The 14772-nt window shown below is 44.3% G+C and overlaps 1 pseudogene; it reads left to right on the forward strand.

Annotated features, from left to right (window-relative positions):
• Positions 1-2750: 2750 nt before the first annotated feature.
• LOC118675783 lies at positions 2751-13509 on the forward strand (annotated as a pseudogene).
• The last annotated feature ends 1263 nt before the right edge of the window (positions 13510-14772 follow it).

Raw genomic sequence — 14772 nt, forward strand, 5'->3', positions numbered from 1 at the left:
TCTGGGCGGAGAATCGGCCATAGCTGCTTTATCTGCCCTTTGATTCCCTGAGACCCCGCCCCACCCAGGCTGCGGCAGAGGCTTTTGCATGTGAATGTACCTAACTGCAGCCGAACCAGGCAGACCCTGAACTTCCAAGAGAAGGCCCAAGGCCCCGCAGCGGCTTGCATTGCTTCACAGCTGAGCCTCTTCGTGGCTCCTGCTGTGTGGCCTCAGGCAGAGGCTGAATTAGCACCTCCTTAGATCCAGGAGCCACTGTACCCAGTGGTCAGAGGGGGACCATCCAGACTGCAACTCCTCAGATCCATAAGGGACACACTCAGGGAGCAGACTCAGTGAGCACCAAAGCCCCACTGAAGCAAGTCTTGCCCCAGAAGGGTGTCTTCAGCACAGAAGTTCTCCCACTTTAGACACAGCTGATTCTCACAGCCAATTGGCCTGGAGGTCAATTCCTCCCAGTGATTCTACACCAACCAAGGCACCAAGAGTGCACCAAGAGTGTCCACCCCAGGTAACTGGGGAGGCTGAGCTACTGGGCCCTACAGGACACCTGGCGCGCAGGGCCACTCTATCAACACAGGGAAGCTGCCAAAATGCGGAGACAAAGAAACAGGTCACAAATGGCAGAAATAGAGGAAAGCAAACGATTGGATATAGAGTTCAAGGCCACGTTTATAAGGTTTTTCAAGAATTTTATGGAAACCGCCGATAAATTTAATGAATCCCTCAATAAGTATAGTGAGACCATGGAGGACATGAAAAAGGACCAACTAGAAATTAAGCATACACTGGCTGAAATAAAGAATAATTTACAGAGATCCAGCAGCAGACAAGAGGATCCCAAGAATCAAGTCAAAGATTTGAAATACAAAGAAACAAAAAATACCCAACCGAAAAAGAAAAAAGAAAAGAGATTCCAAAAATATGAAGATAGTGTAAGGAACCTCTGGGACAACTTCAAGCGTACCAACATCAGAATTATAGGGGTACCAGAAGGAGAGAGAGGGCAAGATATTGAAAACCTTTTTGAAGAAATAATGACAGAAAACTTCCCCTACCTGGTGAAAGAAATGGACTTACAAGTCCAGGAAGCGCAGAGAACCCCAAACAAAAGGAATCCAAGGAGGACCACACCAAGACACATCATAATTAAAATGCCAAGAGCAAAAGACAAAGAGAGAATCTTAAAAGCAGCAAGAGAAAGACAGTCAGTTACCTACAAGGGAGTACCCATACGACTGTCAGCTGATTTCTCAACAGAAACCATGCAGGCCAGAAGAGACTGGCAAGAAATATTCAAAGTGATGAATAGCAAGAACCTGCAACCAAGATTACTTTATCCAGCAAAGCTATCATTCAGAATAGAAGGTCAGATAAAGAGCTTCATGGATAAGAAAAAGCTAAAGGAGTTCATCACCACCAAACCAGCATTATATGAAATGCTGAAAGGTATTCTTTAAGAAGAGGAAGAAGAAAAAGGAACTCTTACCATTTGCCACAGCATGGATGGAACTGGAGAGCGGATAAATACCACATGATCTCACTCATTTGTGGAATATAATGAACAACATAAGCTGATGAACAAGGACTGATCCAGAGACGGAGAGGCATTGATTGGACTGTCGGGACTTGGAGGGAAGGTAGGGGAGGGTGGGGGTAAGGGGGAAAGATCAACCAAAGGACTTATATGCAAGCATATAGGCCTAATCAATGGACATGGACAACAGGGGGGTGAGGGCATGAGCGGGGGGGGAGAGGTGGGGGGTAGAGGGTAACGTGGGGACAAGGACACATATGTAATATCTTAATCAATAAAAAATATATTTAAAAAACTAAATAAATAAATAAATAAATTAAAAAAAAAGAAGATTATGGAGCAGAAAATGAAGAATTCAGGGTCAAAATGATAAGACAAAAGGATTTGAAAAATGAGCTAGAAAACAGAAAAAAACAAAAACAAAAATTAAGACTTAAAATATGGGAATTAATATGTCATAGGCTGGGCCCTCAAAACAAAATGAAACTGATCCTAAAGTAAAAGAAATATGCAAACATGTTATCTGAGGGTGCAGTTTCAGGAATGCAGAAGCGAGAGAAAACGGAAACGGGACAGAGGAGATGAGAGAACCCAAGCGGCAGAACATTTCACTGAACTGGATAAAGCTGCTTTTCCTGAAGAACACTTCCTAGAGGCCTCGTTGGATCCTTGAGCCATCTGTCCTAAGGAGAGAAGAACTGACCCTATTAGTCAAAGCTTGCCCCATCGGGCCTCAACCCTCCCATGCTTCTGCATTGCACCACTGGGCTCCCCAGCAGTGGCTGTTTAAACCAATTCCCAGCACAGAAATGGTGGCATCCTGGGCCCTGCACAGGCCAGTGAACGCCCTATCTGCCCAATGCTGCCTGCAGGCTCATGGGCCTGGCCTGGTATACACGGCTGACAAGCACACCCTGCTGCCATTCCTCATGCCCCCGCAGCATCAGTAAAGCCCCAGAGGTAAATGGGGAGCCAGTGAAGCAGGCATCAGACTACACACCATTGAGATTTTGTCTTATTTTGTTTCCTAGATGTGACCCGAAAGACCTGGGAGCAACTACCAAAGCAAACCTTTGGTCATTAGAGCCTGTGACAGCAACAACAATCTAACTGCCTGCCTGTTAGCAGAGGAAGCTCTTGCTAGGGATACGGTAGCCAGAAAGCAAACGAGTTCACAGCTCCAGTGTGGCGCATAAACTGAGTCCAGTGCAGTATGGCAGCTCGGAATGCGTTCATAGTGTGCAATGACAATGTAGACATGATGCAACCAGAAACAAATGAGAATGCAAGGGACAAAGAAGATGCCAAGTAGGCGAAGTTGGCCGATAGCCTCACTTATGTTGGAAGGCAAAGAATGTCTCTTATAGTTTCCCAACCAAGTAATAGGAATATAAACATATTTAACAGTATCAATTGAAACAGTAAGAAAAATTACATCATTTCTGAAATGATATTGGAGAGAGATGGAAAAGAGGGGACAATTATTCTTTTCGATGAAAATGAATGAAATTAACTTGCTTAAGAAAGTTAGTAATATGGTCAAGATCACAAAATTATTAAGTAGCAGGATCAGGAAAGAACATTGGGTCTCCTGAAATAGTACCCTGTACAGCACTATTTCATAATGTTTAAGAAACAGATAATAGACCTTAGAAAACTTTGAGCTGTAAGCAACAGGAGGCACGAACATGTGCCCCAAAACACGGAGGTGTGGGTGAATACATATATTCACATGCATACACCTTAAAATAAGCCATGATTCATTATGAGTATTGCACACCTAGTCTTGTTATTTTTAATGAACTGTAAGTTCAAAGAGGGTAAAAATCCCATCTTCTACTTTTGTTTTATTTCAATTTGGACTTTTGACTTTCTAAGATAAAGCTTTTTTTTAGACACTTAGGAGAGTTATGATGAAAGACCATTTTGTGCATGTGAAATGCTAAAGAGGGACTCTTCTACCACAGACATGGCCATATATTGAATGAATAGCATCCTATGTAGATGAAGTATATTGCCTTACTTAAGATACTCAGGGAGCCCGGCCGGCTTGGCTCAGTGGTTGAGCGTTCATCTATGAATCAGGAGGTCGCAGTTCAATTCCAGGTCAGGGCATGTGCCCAGCTGCAGGCTTGATCCCCAGTAGAGGGCATGCAAGAGGCAGCTAATCAATGATTCTCATTGATGTTTCTTTCTCTTTCTCTCTTCCTCCCTGAAATCAATTAAGATTTTTTTTAAAAAAGTATTCAAGGAATTCACAAAGTTGCTGTTGATCTCAAGCTTAATGCCCTCTTCTTTAGGCAAACAAATAGGATTCAAAAATAGTTACATCTAACTTCCAAAATGCATTTGGAACATAACTCTGGACGCTGAAACGGACCTGCTAAAAACCTACAATTTGAGTTTTCAATCTTGCTTCCAAACTTTTGGCAACTTATTATTTTTAGTTCATGTTACAGTCAACATTAGAAATGATATGGTCCTTTATTTTCTTTTTTTCTGCTGTAAAGTATACTTAGTCGCTTTATTGGTTTACTTGGAATATTGTTTGAATTCTTTCAGATTGACATACTGAAGAAGGAAAAGGTGAACATGACCAGAGGAATGAATACATTTACAAAAATACAGACGTGTTAGAGATAAATGGCCAAAGAATCAAGTGACAGGCCTCCTTTATTTGGCACTATTTACTCAGGCCCAGCAATTGGAAGCCTGATGGACACTTCACTTCTGAGAAGTGTCAGCAGGTCATCAAGCCAAATCCTGGCTCCACGTCACGTGGATATTTGCAATACAGGCTTGTTCCAAGGGTCACAGAAGTTGAGCTTAGGTTTTCATTTGATGCCAGGCTATATCAACAAATTTTAAAAAGAATGTACTGCACCCGGAACCTTTGTGAGCTGCCTAAACCGGAAGAATGGCTGCTTTGACAGAAGCCATTCGGCATGTGGCACCGCTAGACCTCAAGGGTGAGGAACAGCTAGTCTATTAGGGCTGATTTCTTTTTTCCTCCGCAAACACAGAATCCCCATACATATCTGTCTTCTGGCCATGGCTCAGTGATTGTCGGAACCAGGAAAACAAGATTTGACAGGCCGATGGGTGCACTGAAATAAAATAACAACAAAGTGTGATAAAGCAGTGACTAACCCAGTGGCCCGGGATTCAGATAACGCCAGCGCGACGACGGCCTGAGACCTGTGTTTCTCTGAGGCTCAGAGCAGTGCATCCAAAACTGGCTGCCACTGCCAATGGGCTGATGTCTGGAACAACCTAGGGCAAGGAGAACCCAAAGAGTGCTTCAGAAACAAGCGATGAGGAAAGAGCTTCTCCTACTTGTTGTCATGTAACAGTCAGTTCCCAAAGACCTCCGACATGAAAGGGCTTTGCAGTAGAGACTATTGATTCTGAATGTCTTGTTAGGGGATGATATGGAGGAAGGGAGGAGGCACCTCTCCACGTACAGAGACACATCGCTTTCTCCAATAGAGATGCTTAGCTAATGTCTCAGACCTGGCAGGGCAGGCAGCCGGCTTTGTCCATTTACTGTTTTACTCTGCAGGCAGCAGCCTGGCAAAGCTCATCAGTGCTTCCAACAACTGGCAGTTCAAGCCTTCCATGGAGGCTTTGTGGCCACTTAACTTCATCTAGTTTCCGTGTTTTGGGTGGTGGCTTGGATGACTACACAGGCTGGAGCACGTTGGGAAATAAACAGTTGAGAACACGTTATATTTATGCTCGTGGAAGATCATGGGGCAGGCCTGGTTGCCTTTATAGGATGACTGTTTTCTCCTTATGAGATGCAGGGTTATTGAGAATTTCCATTAGTGACACGGCCCCCACCTTTGAGGACCTGCATTGCTGCAGTCCTGCCTGCACCTAGTGTGCTAATACTGGATGGTATCATTGTTTCTGTGCTGTGTGCACACCTTAAACACATGTACCCAGCACCAAATGAAGCTCATGAGTAATCAGCTGACATTATAAAAAATGATTGCACTTTAAAGAGAAAGACTAGAAACCCACATAAGAGTTCCACAGAATTACTGTAAATCAGAATTACTCCCCACCCCCAAGTTGAAATGGGCCCACATGGGACAGATGAAGTATAATCTCATCACATAGTGCCTACCAGCCCCCTACAGTGTAGTGGTTCAAACACAAACTCTGATGTCCAACAAATCACTGTTAATAATCTCTCTACCACTCTCTATGTGGCTCTGGGAAGCCCTAATCTTTTTAAGCATTGGAGAATTCATGTACCAAAAAGAGAAAGACAGAAATCATCTCTAACTCATGGAGATGTTATGAGGATTAAAGAAGATAATGTTGAAGTGCTATATAGCACAAGAGGCTGAAAAATGTTAGTTATATAATGATTATGATTATCATTGCTGTTTCAAATAAGGCATTTTCCCCCCAGAAATTTCTTTCTAATATGAAGTTCTATTATGGAATGGCCTTCTAATTAATGTTGATTACACTAAATATATAAAGTGTGTTTGGGACAGAGCAACAGATCAAATCACAAGGTAGGCTAAAAGAGCATGCTACCAGCTCAGTGGAAGCAAGGAGGCCTTTGGCACATGCATGGTAGGAGAGATTTTTATGAAGGATGCACTGAAAAACAGAAGTAATAAAGGAGGAAGGCAGAACAAATTCATTCAGTAAGTGTGTCATTGGTTGTTCGTATTTGAGCCCTCTCCCCAGAGGTTGAAGGTCCCAAATAAATCCAACACAAAGAAGACAGCCACACCTAGAGACTCGCATCCTGTCATCTGTTCCCTATTATATGCTTCAATAGCATGAGTTTCTCAAAGGTGAATCCCTCAGCTGTTATTACCTCTACATAAAATGCAAAGACATTTTGGATATCACTTCAAATCCTCTAACTGAACCTGGAATTTCTCTCTCTTAGTCCATAGCCCTCTGACCCTCAGTTTCTCCCTTGTTTGTATCTGAGAGATAATTCACAGCCTGTACTGTGGTTGAGAGGCTCAGATGGAACCAGATCGATGACAGTGCTTTGTGAATTGTAAGACACCTCTGAAGGTTCAGTTCTGGGGAATCAAACGGCCACCAACCTACCGACATCTTCTAGAACAGCCATCGCCAACCGGTAGTCTGCGGACCACTGGTGGTCAGTGAGGTCCTAAAGGTTGGTGACCGCTGTTCTAGAGCACAATGTCTGCAGTGCCACAAAAACTGCCTGGGCCTTAGTCTTAGTGACAGAAAGATGTGAGTTTAGATCTGAGCTCTAACACTTACTGATTGTGTGACCTTGGCAATTTTTTAAGGTATCTTTAAATTATACTTGCATAACTTAATATACAAGTATATTATATAGTTGCATTTTATATATATACTAGAGGCCCAGTACACAAAAATTTGTGCACTCAGCGGGGAGAGGGGGTCCCTCAGCCCAGACTGTGACCTCTCGCAGTCTGGGACCCTCGGGAGATAACGACCTGCTGGCTTAGGCCTTCTCCCAGGTGGCAGAGGGCAGGCCCAATCCCTAGGTGCAGCCCCTGGTTGGACTCAGAGCAGGGCTGATAGAGGAGTTGGGGCGCTGCCCCCTGTCATGCACAGAGCAGGGTGGATCGGGAGGTTGCGATGCCACCCTCAGTCACACTCAGGGTAGGGCCAATTGGGGGGTTGGGGCACCGCCCCCTGTCACACTCAAGGCAGGGTCTATGGGGAGGTTGTGGCGCCACCCCCTGTCATGCACAGAGCAGGGCCGATCAGGGGGTTAGGGCGCCGCACCCTGTCACACACAGAGCAGGGTCAATTAGGAGGTTGGGGCAAGGCAGCCTGTCACACATAGAGCCAAAGGGCGATCAGGGGGTTGGCGAGCTCCCCGCATCAGGCACAGAGCAGGGCTGATCAGGGGGTTGGGGCACCTTCCCCTATCACGAACAGAGCAGGGTGGATAGGGAGGTTGTGGTCCCGCCCCCTGTCACACACAGAGCCACAGGGCGATTAGGGGGTTTGGGCCCTGCCCCATCATGCTGATCCCAGTGCCGGGAGGCCCTCGGCTCCACTGATCCCGGTGCTGGGAGGCATATTACCCTTTTACTATATAGGATAGAGGCCTGGTGCACAGGTGGGGGCCGGCTGGTTTGCCCTGAAGGGTGTCCTGGATCAGGGTGTGGGTCTCCACTGGGGTGCCTGGCCAGCCTGGATGAGGGGATTATGGCTGTTTGCAGCTGGTCACACACCCTTCAGGGTGGGGGTCCCCACTGGAGTGCCTGGACAGTCTGGGTGAGGGGCTGAGGGCTGTTTTCAGGCTGGTGGGTGACTGAAGCTCCCAACCGCTCCTTTTTTCTTTTTTTTTTTTTTATTCTGGGCCAGCTTTAGCTATGAGGCTTGGCTCCAGCCCTTAGGCCTCCGCTGCTGAAAGCAGGTATCTGGTTTGTTTGGGTTCTATAATCGAAACACTGTTTCAACTCCAACTCTGAGATCCTGGCTGGCTAAAAGCAGGTTTCTGGGGTTTTGTTTAGCTTCTATATTTGTAACAATGTTTCAAACTGCAAGCTCAGAGGCCGGCAGTGGCAGGCGGGGAACGTTGGAGTCCTCCGTCACTGAAGCAAGCAAGCCTCATGTTCGCTTCAAGCTGCCTGGCTGCCGAACGCCATCTTGGCTGGCAGTTAATTTGCATATCGCCCTGATTAGCCAATGGAAAGGGTAGCGGATTTACAGCTAATTACCATGTTTCTCTTTTATTAGATAGGATATATATATATATATATATATATATATATATATGACAGAGATGTGATTGAATTAAATAATTTATAAGATTTTTTAGCAAAAAAAATAGCTGAGAGGAACTAAATGTGTCATAAGTGTGTATATGTGTGTGTGTGTGTGTGTAGCATATATTTCAGTGGCAGGGATGACAGGAATCTAAGTAATTAGTGATCAGAAGGTTAAGAATGTTTTTTAGCTTGTCTCAGCAGATAGCATACATTTGCAAAACTGTGGCTTTGATGGAAAGGATTTGACTGAAAACTGGGAGGAAAAATAGAGAAAATTTAGTTTTCATGAAAAGGCATTCTAACAACTGACACAAAAACAAAACAGTGTTTCTAATTATCAAATAAATAAATAATCCGAGGGTGGTTCCTAAGAAGCATAAGGGAAACCTCCTCTTTTTACTGAAATAGTCTGATGGCCCCCCAAAGATGAGAACCTGTGGGCGGTGGTAACAACGCATGAGAGGTACCACTGTAAAGACAGGCTGGCCAGAGTGGCTATGGGCCAAGAGCTCTTAGGATAGCCTCCCCCACCCCCCGAAACACTCACATCCTTCAAAGTGCCGAACAGGTTTTGACCTTGTAGCCGTGGAGCTAAAAATCACAAGTCACTTCATTATTCTTGGAACATATTTGTCCTTTCTTAAAATAACCAAGAAAAACAGAAAAACTTTCAATGAATGAAAAACATAACACCAGAGAGATGATATCTTACAGTACATCATATTCTACCCAAATATACTGTAGAAAAAAGGAGCAGTACAACTGTGAAGGCAATAGTAAAAATATTTTATGTAGGTGAAAAGATCAAGCCATTTGTTATAACAATCCAACTCTAAGTAAAATGTGCATGCATCTTAGAGTTCAAGATATAGGTCAGCATGATATTCAGGAATGTGGACATCATAGGTTTTGGATAAGAAAGACACAATGAGACAAGTAAATCATAACATGCTTCACAGTCCACAATATGTTAATATTTGGCCTTTGAGATAATGCATGACAGTACTCACACCTTAAGGACTGACTTCATCCACCTAGTTATATGGGAATGGCTAGTTATAACCTGATTTTCCTTGGGACAAATATCAGAGTTAAGGCAAAGGCACTAACTAAAGAAAGATCCGAAAGGAAACAAGGAGTCAAATCCTCAGGATTATACTTCTTGGCCCTGTACTGCATCAATTTACAATTTTTTATCTATATCATCACATTTACTATAGTCATGTCCAAACTGTACCTTCCAGACTGCTTTTTAGTATTATTTATGGAAGAAATTTTCATGGGCTACCAAATGAAGAGCACACCTGACAATGAAACCAGTTACTACTTTCTGAAACCTGAGAAGCACAAATAGTTTTCAAATACTTGAGGATAAACTTAAATAGTTAAATACACATGTAAGCAAAATAAATTATTATTTTTGTATGAATTTATAAATACACTGATAGTCTCTGATAGCTATTCCTATCTTTAATTCTTGTCTACAGTAAGGAATAGGAAAGAATTATCGTAAGATTATGAAATTATGAAGAGAGATGGAAACAAAAGGAGGGCTAAGAGATCTGTGAGACTAGACACTGCCTGAGTTGACACCATTTCTTGAAAATAGAGATGTTGCTGGGCCAGCATGGCTCACTGGTTGAGCACCGACCTATAAACCAGGCAGTCAGGGTTCGATTCCCAGTCAGGGAATATGCCCGGGGTTGTGGGCTTGATCCCCAGTATTGGGTGTGCATGAGGCAGCCAATCAATGATTCTTTCTCATTACTGATGTTTCTATCCCTCTTCCTTCCTCTCTGAAATCAGTAACAAATATACTTAAAAAATAGTGATGTCAATATTGTGGGAAGATAGTAATCACTGTAAATCATTAGGTGTCTCAGACTTAAAAGTAAAAAATATCAGCTATATCCCATGGTTTCCCCAAATTATTATTGAAAAACTGGTGAGACAACAGGAACAAAAAAACTGTCTCTGGTTGTATTTTCATTTATTATTCTCCAAATACTTCATCATTATTTGGCTAGCTTTTTAGTTCAAAAGATACACATTCTGAACAAAATGAATATATGATGATGGAACCAACATATGCTTAGAATATTTATACAAGCTTGAGTTTTAAGGAACATTAATAAATTAGTTATTTTTACATTCTATGTTCCAGTGGGAGGAAAACAAATAGCAGATAGTCATGATTCCATATAATAAACAAATAAACAGTCATAATTCCATATAATAAAAACTTTTAGAAGAAAATTAAAATGAGCCAACTTTGGAATTACAAATTTAATTTATTTTCTTAAAACATGTCTCATCCTTGCTTTAAATGCATCTATCACTTATAATATGCTCTAAGAAACCCAAAGTTCAATAATTAATAATTGAGTAAAAAATACAGAAGAATTACAGTTGTGAAAAATGGTACATATTAAAATGAAAATAAGAATCAAACATTTATCTTTATAAATTTATTCGATATCCCCACTACACTAATAGATTAGACATTCATTATTTTAATGTAAATTAGATAATTCATAAATCAAGATAAAGGTGTGATTGTATTGTGAAATATAAACATTTGATGGTTTCAGTACGTTCATATGAATAGGGAAACATTTTCTGTCAGAAGAATACATTATATTATATTTAAAAACTTAGGAAATGTTCATGCATTTCCTATATATCCTTGGTAAGTATGGATTTATTAAAAGCAGGACAACTGACAAATTAAATGGTTTGACAAAGAGTAGGGTCAGGTTTCTTATTCAGAGTGTCTCTGCTATGCACTAAAAGAGCATTGAGCTGGAAGCAGAGAAGCACAGATATTAATTTGGGTTCTGCCATCAGCTCTCAGAGTGATCTGAACAAGCTGCCGGATGTTTTAATTTCTTTATGAAACCATCAGGATCATTTAGGCTGAGAGATCCAGAGGAATCAGAATCTGATATTTTTTTCCTCTTACTAAATAAGATTTGTGCTATGTCGAAATCAGAGATTGGTTTTAGTTGGTCTTAGTTTTATATAATTGCTGTGGGAACACTACTTACTACTACTTTCGATCAAACAAAAGCATTGGATTTCATGCAATATTTATTAAACTTTGAGAGTTTCTTGAGCGAGATTTGCATATCAGTGACCTGTTAGAGCCGTGGTCAGCAAATTGTGGCTCGCGAGCCACATGTGGCTCTTTGGCCTCTTGAGTGTGGCTCTTCCTAAGCCTTAGGAGTACCCTAATTAAGTTAATAACAATGTACCTACCTATATAGTTTAAGTTTAAAAAATTTGGCTCTCGAAAAAAATTTCAATCGTTGTACTGTTGCTATTTGGCTCTGTTGACTAATGAGTTTGCTGACCACTGATCTAGACGAGTCTCAACTGGACTGACTGGGCACTTCAAGTCTCTGCCACGTATCTGTTCCATGCCAGTAGCTACCTCAGGAATGTCCTCATGGAGATGACAGAAACACAAGAAAGAGCAAGCCCTCTCGAGTTGTAGACTTAGAAGCACCATACTTACACTTCTGCTTCATTCTCTTACCCAAAGCCAGGCACATGGTCAAGTCCAGAGACAGAGGCAGAGGCAGAGGACACTTCAAAGTTAAATGCCCAAAGGGGTGGATGCAGAGAGGGTAAAAGATCATTCAACCCATCAACAAGACCTATCAATTCTACCTTAGAAATACTTTCCACACCTGTCCAATACTCCTTCTATCTTATTGCTACCACCACTTCAGTTCACCATGATCTCTCTTACCTATCACCACCTGACTGCTCTGTCCAAATCTTTCTTGTCCATTCCTCCTTAGACCATTCTCAACGCAGCAATGAGAATAAACTTAAAAAGAAAACCTGCTCTGACCACTCAATTAAGACTGCCAAATGGTTTACTATTGTTCTTAGGAAAAAGGTGAAAATCCTGAGTAAGGCCTGAATTGTTTTCAATTTTCAATTGAGGGGTTATTTTAAAGCAAATAGGTGAACCTGGTGAAAGGGATAAAGAGAGTGAAGAGGGAGTGTGGGAAAGAGAGGCTTTGTAATGACTTCCAGGTGAGGACAGCCTGGAACCTCTTTCTCCAACCTCATCTCCTTCCATCCTTTCTTTCACTTTATGGTTGGAACACATCATACTCCCCCAACTTGCACACTATTTGAAGCCTCTGGGGTCTTACTTGGACTGCTCTGTGTCCAAAAGAGTTCTTTTTCCCTCTTGGTACGGATTCAAAACCCTCTACCTTTCTCCTTTCCTTCTTGCAGCGGTTCTCAACCAGTGGGTCGCAACCCTTTCACAGGGGTTGCCTAAGACCATCGGAAAACACATATATAATTACATATTGTTTTTGTGATTAATCACTATGCTTTAATTATGTTCAATTTGTAACAATGAAATTGGGGGTCACCACAACATGAGGAACTGTATTAAAGGGTCATTCCAAAGCCTCTGTTTCCCACACTCCCTCCTCACTCTCTTTCTCCCTTTCACCAGGTTCATCTATTTGCTTTAAAATGACCCCTCAATTGACAAACAATTCTTTTTGAGGCCATTTTATCTTCCCTCAAAGAGCCGTGTCTGGTTTGGCGTAATGGATTGAGCGTCAGCCTGCGGACTGAAGGGTCTGAGGGTCCGTTCCAGAGAGAAAGAGGGGAGAGAGAGGAGCTTTTTGGAGAGGAGGAGGAAGAGAGCGAGAGGAGGAGCCTTGTCCAAGCGGCTGGGGGTGTGCGCTGGTCAGGCCACGTCCTGGGCCAGTGCCCACTCCATGATCAAGCTCATTGGCATCACGGGCCACCATCCTATGGCTGATGAAGAGCAGCACGCTGGCCGGCCAGGAGGTGCTCATGATCCCACTTCTGGCCCTGCTCCTGGACATCATGTCAGTGGCCGGCATGCAGAAGCTCATCAAGCAGCGCGGCCCTTTCGAGACGAGCCCCAGCCTCCTGGACTACCTCACCATGGACATGTACGCCTTCCCCACCGGGCACGCCAGCCCCGCGGCCATGGTGTCCAAGTTCTTCCTCAGCCACCTGGTGCTGGCCGTGCCCCTGCGCATTCTGCTGGTGCTCTGGGCCTTCTGCGTGGGACTGTCCCGCCTGATGATTGGGCGGCACCACATCACGGACATCGTCTCGGGCTTCGTGCTTGGCTACCTCCAGTTCCGCCTGGTAGAGATGGTCTGGATGTCCTCCAACACCTGCCCGGTGTTCATCTCCGCCTGGTGAGCTGGCCGGGCGGCCGGGGGACAAGGCCAGGCCACCGGGACTGTGCAGCCCAGCTCCTGGCTGGAGCTGGCGACCTGCCCCTTTGCCAGGCCCCGCGTGGGGACAGCCCTGCTCCGCGTCTGTTCTGCAGGGCACAGGTGAGAACCAGGATGGCAGGAGCGGGACCGCGTCTTTTCTTGTCCTTTCATCATCATGACTGTTGAGTTCGTGGCTGTGCCCACCGGGCCACACCATACAATACCCGGAAAAATACCCCCAACCCACCACCCGACACAGGTGCCATTCATGGTCATCAATAGCTTAGGGCCGCATTCTCCGAAGGGCGCTCCGCTGGACACTAGCCTGGGAAGCAAAAGGGTTTTGTGGTCAAATCCACATGGGAAATGTTTCATTCTCTGCCCTGTGGTGGACGTTCACAAGGGTGTGCGTGTGGTAAAGGCTCTGACAAGTCCTGCAGAAACACTTCCTGTGGACCTTGTGTACCATGTTTCCTAAGCTGATGTGACCACAGAGCCCTTTTCTCGTGCGAGAGTTGTGAACCCCTAAGAAACTGCCATTTCCTTGAGCTCGTGTGGGAGACGCTGCCCGGAGCTGAAGGACTGAGGTGTAAGTGGACCTCTTCCAGCACCGCCAGTGCCACAGCCTATGGAGCGCCCATGGCCCATGGGCATTGGTGCCACTTTAGCCCCCAGGGGCCAGACCCATGTGACCTAATAGGTCGTTTCCAAGTCAACCGTTATGTACGTGCATTTCATGTGACAATACAGATGCTATTCAGGGGGAGGAAAGAAGGCGAGGAAGAACCTTTTGGCGAGGAGGATGAGGGGGAGAGGAGGATGAAGGGGAGAGGAAGATGAGGGCGAGAGGAAGATGAGGGCAAGAGGAAGTAGAGGGGACGTTTTTAGCAAAGGCCAGCTTAGGAGTACCCTAATCTACACTAATAAAAGACAAAGATGCTACTTGACCATTCCTTTTCCATGCCCACCAGCCAATCAGAGCGTCTATATGCAAATTAACCCAACCAAGATGCCGGCTGGCAGCCATGGAGCTGGAGCAAGCAGGAGGCTTGTGGGTGATGGAGGAAGCCAAGCTTCCCGCCTGTTCTGAGCCGGCTGTGGCCTCTGCTCATGGCAACAAAGTTTCAATTATAGAAGCTAAATAAATCCCAGATACCTGATTCCAGCCAGCCTCCAATGGGAGCTTGGGTGGTTGGGGGTTGTGGCCAGCCTGCAAACAGCCATCAGCCCCTCACCCAGGCTGGCC

Source organism: Myotis myotis, unplaced genomic scaffold, assembly GCF_014108235.1.
Source record: "Myotis myotis isolate mMyoMyo1 unplaced genomic scaffold, mMyoMyo1.p scaffold_m19_p_2, whole genome shotgun sequence".
Lineage (NCBI taxonomy): Eukaryota > Metazoa > Chordata > Mammalia > Chiroptera > Vespertilionidae > Myotis > Myotis myotis.